Genomic DNA, 8721 nt, shown 5'->3' with positions numbered 1-8721 from the left:
TGGTTTTGATAAATGATTTATTGCTGCACCGATTCTTTAAAGCTTTATAAATGAGTTAAATCGGTTGATATTGAGTTGATTTTTGAAATGGTTTCCTTGAGGTATGCCATTGAGGCGACTGTTGGATTTAGCTTGCTTTTGAATTGATTTCTGGTTTTGAGCTGTTGAAAAGGAACGAGAAACGGTTTAGTTGGGAGTCCAAGTTTTAGGGGAGGTGCTGCCGAAATTTCTATAAAATCCGAGTCTTTATTGAAATGTTGTCTGGAAAATGATGAGTTAAAGACTTCTACTATTTTATTTGAATTATCAAGAAAAGGATGATTCATGCTTTCGAAATAAATTAATAAAGAGGAAATTGTGATTTAGTCTTGCTTCTTAAGAAAGGCATTGTATCTCTTTCAGGAGAAGGTTATTTAGATGAAACTTGTGTTTTAAAGCTGTTTGGATGTGAAAAGGGTTTATGCCTTTGAATTTGACTTGGGGGTTTCAATTAAAGAAGTTTCAATGACTTTGAAAGAACCTGAATGTCTATTGACAAGTTTCATTTTGAAATGTTTTGAGAAAGGTTTTGAGTACTCTTTGAATTCTGAATTCTTGCAAGACTAAAACAATTTTGAACAGTTGAAACGTTCTAGAATTTATCATGGGGGTCGAAGTTGGTTTTGTTTAAGTAAAGGAAACGGCTTTGAAAGAAGTAAATGATTACATGACTCGGTTTGGCTTAGATCTTATTTTATTACTCAATTCGGAAAGCCAAGGTTTTAATGATTTTAAATGAATTTGGCGAAATGAGTTATGCTATTCTCCCCTAAGGACTTGGGACTCTGCCGAGGAACTTTTGTTACAAAAATCCCATTGTTGGATGGGTGATTTTGAATGATTCAAAAGGAATCTTTAACTTTCCATGGTTTTGGAAGTTTTGGAAAGAGGAAGCCGAGAGTGGCTTATTTTAAAAAGGGAATTTTCCTTGAGTAAAAATTGGCTTATGAGCCTGAGATAATTTGAGAAATGAGATCTTTAAAGCCAAGGCTGAAAAGAGTTGAAACTTGATTTCAAAGTGAAATGAATTGAGAAAGTGATTTATGGCTTAAATGCCGATTTCATGAATTTGATGATTTTGAATGTGGAAGTGCTGTTTTATTGTGAGCCGGAATGGCTGTGTATGATTTATGAATATTGGCTAGTTCTGGATTGAACCGTGAGCCGGAATGGCTGTGTATGATTATCAATATTGGCTGGTTCTGGATTGAACCGTGAGCCGGATGGCTAAGATGGATGTTGATCCATGGCTGAGAATGAATGCATATATGCTGAGATATTGATAATTGTGATTTTGCACTTCCACTATCTGAGATACGAGTTTCCCTGGGTAGTAGCAGTGGCTAGCCACCACGTGCTCCAGGTTGAGACTTGATACTCTGTTGACCCTATGTCGTAAGTGTGGCCGGGCACTGTGAAAGCCCCAGATGAGCTCGCCCCCGAAAATATTCACCATTGAGGGTGATGGATATGGGTCATGATTATGATCAAGTTTATGATGAGTATAACTCGAATTGGGGATGCGCGACAGAGGGACAGTCCAATGGTTAGCTACCAGGACTTGTCGGGTTGGCTTTATAACCGACAGATGATATCATCAGCCACTAGGGACAGGCATGCATCATATGCATCTATGTGACATTGCTTGGGTGTGCATATTGTACTTGGCTTGCCTTTGTGATTAATTGCTAATTGTCCTACTTGCAATAACTGTTTGTTTGTGCCTGCATCTTCCTATTTGTGTTTGCTACTGGGACTCTGTTGGACTATGGTGATTTGGTTGATGGTTGGATTGTTTGGGCCTAGGGCCGTGGTTGAAATGATATGGACCGATAGTTGGTTTCGGTTTTGTGTTTTTGATTCGGAAAGTATGAAAAGATATTTTGGTTTAGCATAGATAAACCTTTTTGAAAGGCTTTTGAGTTTTTGAGAATTGAACGGATTCCTCTTTCAGAAAAGATTTCCGACTTTACTTTTATTGTAAGCTGTTGTTTTTGAAAAGAGGCATAAGACGGTTATTAATCACTGGTACGGTTTATCTCTATGTATCCTATTACAGTAATTCCCAAAAACCCTCTACTGAGAACCCTTTCGAGAATGATGTTCTCACCCCCCTACATTTTTCCCTTTCAGGATATGGGCGCTAAAGTTACGAAGAGTTTATTTAGTTGTTGTTGAGATGCTCTGTATTGTTTTAGTTATGGTCTATTGTACCCTCGCCTTTATCTTGATATATTCTGTAAGAGGGATATGAACTGTATTGGATAATAGTTGTAATATCATTTATGTATATATATATATACATGTATGTACGCTTTATGAGTTGCTGTAAGTGTATTGTATGTATGGATGTACGTTGTATAGCAAAAGTATCTTTTGGATCGGTATTGCAGTTTAAAGTTTTAAACAGGCTCATATTTTAGTATTAAATAGTATAAAAGTCGTCGTAATGTCCGAGCTATCAGAGTCGCGCAACCAGAAGTGTGAACTTTGGTAGTTAGGGTGTTACACGACTACTTGGTGCCAAGCCTCGAGTGGTTCAGCAACAGTGGGCACAGAAGAAGGAGTCTTTCTCGTTGAAGTTGACATGGCTTCGGAACCGAGTCCGACATATGCCCGACACCATTGATCCAGAGACACTCCGACAGTATGCGAGGTGTTACATCATGTTACTGATTGGGAGTTATCTGATGACGGACAAGTCGAGGAACCTGGTCCATCTCCGGTGGCTATAACTACTTGCCGACTTTCAGACATGTCATGGTCTGTCTTGGGGTTCGACGGTGCTTGCATGGACCTACCATTCGCCGTGATCTGCAGCACACTGAGACACGACAGACATAACTGGCTACACTTCGCTGTCAATGTCTTAGATATACCAGAGATTTTCGCAGTGGTGTCCACTTGACCGACAGATTTTCATGTATCCTATGGTAGTAAGGTAACCATCCTTTTATAATTTGTTTGTGTTCTGAATTTGTAGTTCATTATTGTTGAGTTTGAAAAACTGAAATGATGATCAAACATTATTAAAATATAAATTAGGAAATTATCAAAATATTATTAAGTGTTCAAATTGATTTCAATAGTTTGTTTGATGTTTTCATTAGTGTGCATGAAGAAAAATAAAATTGTTTCTTGGCCAAAGTGATGAAAGCGCAGTTTGGTTACTAAACAAGTTTAGCCTAATAATAATTGTTCACTTCAAGTGACTAAATAATTAAAAGGCAAAAAAAAACTCAAAGTGGCCCAAAGCCTTTATGAACCATTCGGTGATCACAAGAAAGCTTCCTCAAGTAACCAAAAGTCTAACATGTGATTTCATGTCTTGGTAATTGGAAGATAAAATTCAATTTGATTTAATTACATTAAAAGCTTCACACGTTACTACACTCCTTGGTAACTGTAAGTCCAAATTCAATTGAGTTTAATTTACATTGAAAGCTTCCACCAAAAGTTTCTCTCTTCTCTCCTTCGGTCACATTTATCACTCAAGAAGAAGATAGAAGAAAAATGAAGCCACAGAAGAAAAGCCTATGAAGAAAGGCTAAGAAAGATATCTACCACAGAAGGAAAGATTTGAAGAAAGGCTCAAAGATTTGTTGCCAAGAAAGGAAAATATCAGCCTCGATCAAGAAGCAAATCTATCTTGGTAAAAAGTTTATTTCCGTTTTTGTTCCACTAAGAAGAAGATAGCCTCTGAATCTCAAGAAGGAAGAAGCAAAAATGGAAATCATGAAGCTGTCCTGGGTCAGATGTTCATCAACACTCAGAATCAATTCTTAGGGCCAAAGTCAAGATCAATGGCCAAGATTGAAGAAGATGGATGAAAAAGGATGAGAGAGGTACATGCAAGCAGGTTCGGGTTCCTTCTCTCTTCTCTCTGTTCGAACCGCTGCTGCTCTAAGGTTGGAGAAGAAGTTGTTGGGTTGGTTGAACCGGTTTTAACCTTGGAAGCTTTCCCTTCTATATTAAGGGTGAACGGCCAAGGGTTGAGATCAATGAGAGAAAGTGAAAAAGCACATAGTTCTCATAGCTACCTAAAGCTCTCTGAGTTATTTTCCTTCAGTGGTGTTCATTTTGTTTTCTTTTTCTTAGTTTTGTCTATCTGAGTCTCATGGTGAAAAAGAAAAATATGGTGAGGTTTGTAAGAAAAAGCCAGTGAGAGAAAAAAGGCAGTGATCAAAATTAGAGAAAAAGCCATAGATGTTTCAGAATTTTTTCGTACATCTTTCTGTTGTGTGTCATGATCCTGTGGGAATTTCCTTGCAAGTTGGGTTAGCACTTTGCTGTTGAAAGCTTGGTTTGAAGTCCAAGTCAAACTCATATTGGGGTTAGAATATGGATTTGTCCCAGATAGGATTGGATAGATCCTAGGGAAGAATTGGTGTTTGTAATCTTGAAAAAGATAGTAAAATTCCATCATTATTGTGATGGAGACTGAATGTAGGCTACATTGTTCTATATTAAGGGTGAACGGCCAAGGGTTGAGATCAATGAGAGAAAGTGAAAAAGCACATAGTTCTCATAGCTACCTAAAGCTCTCTGAGTTATTTTCCTTCAGTGGTGTTCATTTTGTTTTCTTTTTCTTAGTTTTGTCTATCTGAGTCTCATGGTGAAAAAGAAAAATATGGTGAGGTTTGTAAGAAAAAGCCAGTGAGAGAAAAAAGGCAGTGATCAAAATTAGAGAAAAAGCCATAGATGTTTCAGAATTTTTTCGTACATCTTTCTGTTGTGTGTCATGATCCTGTGGGAATTTCCTTGCAAGTTGGGTTAGCACTTTGCTGTTGAAAGCTTGGTTTGAGTCCAAGTCAAATTCAGATTGGGGTTTAGAATTTGGATTTGTCCCAGATAGGATTGGGTAGATCCTAGGGAAAGAATTAGTGTTTGTAATCTGTTAAAGATAGTGAAATTCTGTCACTATTGTGATAGAGACTGGATGTAGGCTGCATTGCACTTAGCAGCTGAACCAGGATACATCTTAGTGTGATTCTCTCTTCCCTGCTTCTTTTCTGTTTCTGGTTCTCAGGAGACAAAATGAAAAATGTCTCTCAGCTTGTTACGAGACAAAACTAAAATGTCTCTCTACTTGTTATGAGACAAAAGTGAAAATATCTCCTGAAGTTTGTTGAAAAAGTAAAAGTAATACTCTGCGAAAAAGGAAGCTGAGATTCAACCCACCCTTCTCTTAGCCACTGATTACCATCAATTATGATGTTTCATAAATTGAATTCGTGTTATTCTTGCAACTGTTGACAGGTTGATAAGGTTGACACAGTAGAGCAGGGACCAACCCGAGAAGAGGGTCCTTCGATGGCATCTGTCGCTAGATCAGTTACTGATGAATGAGGTTAGCACTAAGATTTAACTCTCTTGTAGTTTCATTAATTATTTATCCTTTAGTTTAGCTTGTATGACTGATAATTATTTCACAACTATTGTTACAGTTTGTGTAGACGCCATACGACGACCCTACACTGCAAGCTATGTATCCGCCATGGTTTATTGATGAGGCAAAGTGGGGGACATGGATGTCTGTTTTCCCCCTCGTCTACTTCAACATTGTCGAGTTCCACCAAGTTCACCAGGTGAAGCGCCAGTTTAACAGGGAGCAGCCGGTGCCAGGAGCCCCAGGCAACGTCGACAGGTTCCTGACATCCACAGGACGAGGTGAGGATGTCTGGTGGCCTGACAGACTTGTCGACAGGTATGATGGTTTGAAGGCACGATTTGCAGAGAGCCACAGGATCTCTATTCAGCCATGCTTCGACTATAGGCCTACGCAGGAGTATTAGGATTGGTACCGGGATGCTTGTCATGTTAGGCACCTATCAAGCCAGAATGTACTTGATGATCTCAGGCTGTTTGATTTACCTGCTGACGTCTAACCTATTGCCATCCAACTGAGGGACGTTCTTCACCTTCCCCGGGACGTCTCCGATCGGCGTCGGCGTGCTAGGGAGGTTCAGAAGGACACTCAGCGGCCTACTAAGAGGGAGAAGGGCGCCAGAGAGCACGGAGCAGCCGCAGGGGCTACGAGGGATAGGGTCAGGCCTCGTAGGGAGCGCTTGGATGTTGAGTCCGAGGAGGAGGTTAAGTTTGACCAACAAGAGGAGCACGGTGACATATTAGCAGGCGGCGACAATTCACCCCCACTGCCCCCACCGCTTCCACCTCCTCCACCTCTCCCACCACGTCATCTATCTGGTTCAGGTGCACAGGCTCATCGAGCTGTGTTGGACACTTCACCACCTGGCTTGCATGCCGGGCCATTCAGCAGTTATCACGGGGAGCAAATGGTGGAGGAGATAGGGTTCGAGAATGCATTCCAGATTCATACCACTGACCAGGCCTCCACGCAACGTCTGGCAGAGCAGTTTCGCACTGCTAGGGAGTAGAGCACCGGACAGGTTCATCACTCCTCTGCTCCTGCATGCACCTCAGCCTGGATTCCATACACATCATCAGACCTTAGCACGTCATACAGAGTAGGAATGTGACCGGATGCCCAGTATGCGACTCTGCCATTAGTGAACTACGGACTCTTACTCACGTTAGCCTCAGCCTCAAAGGCATCAGTATACCCCCGATCCTTACTCGGGAGGTTACTATGTCCCACCGCCTCCACCGCTGCCACAGAATCTCTCTGCACAGGCATAGCCTCATGCAGACCAACGGCCCAACAAACTTTAGCGCCAGGCACAACTTCTGCAATGTAGCACCGGGCATTGGCTACACTACTAGGACCACCAGCACCGATAATGTTATATTATTTATTATGTCGTTTATCATATTATTAAGCTTGTGTTACATAATATTTTATGTACTGAACATTTCATGATGTATTCAACTTCACTGATATTGTGTTGTGTATGAATATTTTGTATCAGTGATGTTTTGGTATTACCGTCCAGAACACACTATCTAAACACAACATGAAGTTTTATGGGACTAAATTCTTGCTTTTATTTTTTTTTCTTGGGCCTGATCAGTACAATAACAATTCTGTTTAGGAAGTACATAACCGAAAAAGTGGCGCAATATTGGGCCATGAATTATAGGTGTAGTAGGGCTTCTGTTCATCAACAGAACTCATGTAATCTACTCCATTGTATGATCATGACATTACAGAAACAGTAAACATTATTGACTATCAACGCAAAATGCAAATATCAGTCCGTATTTGTATCAGTACGTATTTATATTTCAAATGAACATTCAATATCACACATGAGAAATTCTACTAAAAAGAACATCCCAAAAATAGAATAAAAACATGTTAGCTTTATTTATTTAGGTTAAACGTCCAAATTAGAATATGCTAAACCTAATATACATCGAAAAATCCAAAAAAAATAAAAAATTCAAACATACTAAAAAATATATCCATAAGAAAAAAAAATAGTATTGTTAGATATAATATCATTGTTCTGTAATTATTTTTCAAAAAGTGAAAAAGTACAGTTGCAATAATCATATTCTCAGACAACCAAATTAAATATAAGCATGCATGCACGAAGAGCTACAAATATTTTTTTTTTTTAGTTATTAACTGGAAATGTTTAGAAAAATTCTTGAGACGTAATCCATTTTGTTGTACCGCATCTTTAATTATACTAATAAAGTGACGCAACTATAGTGTATACAAATTTTAATGTTTCATTTTAAAGATTTTTTTTTCTCTGCTGGTTAATATACATGTGTAAGTGAGTCATCAGTGTAGAGAGCGTTTATTTTTCATTATTAATTGGATCTTATAATTATTTTTGAGATGGTAATTGATATTTTTCTTTATATTTGCTTAATATTTAAACCAATACTAGTTAACTTTCTATTATTTTTTCCCATTAAAAGTGTTCATTCAATAACAATTTCCATTTTGCTTTTGAATTTACAAGTGTTGCGTTAAGTTTGTTTATGAATAAGATTTTTTCATTAATGATTAAATAAAAAAAGTAAATATCGGGGATTAAATTATGAGTAATGCTAATTTGACAAGCAACCTTTTTTTTAAACATTTGACAAGCAATTTAATGAAGGTAACGTAATTTCGTATATTAAGGAAAAGCGAAGGTTTGCTATTAAAGTGTAACTACCAAAAAAGGAAGAAAATAAAAGTTTACGTGAGTTAATACTTATATTTGGTTTTTGAAATTTGAGGTCGAAGTCAAATTAAACCCTAAAATTATAATTGATTAAATTTGGATTTCGAAATTTGTAATAGTAATTTGTGTTAGTTTTTGTACTAGTTTTCGTAAACGATATGTTAATTTTACATATTAATTTGTTAAGATTTGAATTCCAGTTTTATGTGATTCATATTTGGTAGATCTTTTATAAGCTTGATTGATTCCTCAACAATCTCATAAAAATGATAATAACAAGTTTAATTTAAAAAATTTGGAGTTCTAAGAATAATAGTTAAGTTTTTTAAAGGTCTAATAAATCTCGATTACATAAAATTTAAGTAAGGAATCCAAATCGTATTAAGTTAATGCATTAAATCAATACGTGTTAACAAAAACCAATTCAATGATTAATGTGAGTTATGATTTCTCGAAATCTAATTTGAGTCAATTTAAATTTTAAAAGTCAAATTGAGTCTAATATTAAATTTTAGGCCAAATTAACTATTAACTTTAGTGTATATATATGTGTAGACTTCAAAATAATAATGCTAAT

This window comes from Arachis ipaensis, chromosome B04 (genome assembly GCF_000816755.2).
Source record: "Arachis ipaensis cultivar K30076 chromosome B04, Araip1.1, whole genome shotgun sequence".
Lineage (NCBI taxonomy): Eukaryota > Viridiplantae > Streptophyta > Magnoliopsida > Fabales > Fabaceae > Arachis > Arachis ipaensis.
Note: the sequence above shows the minus strand (reverse complement) of the source record.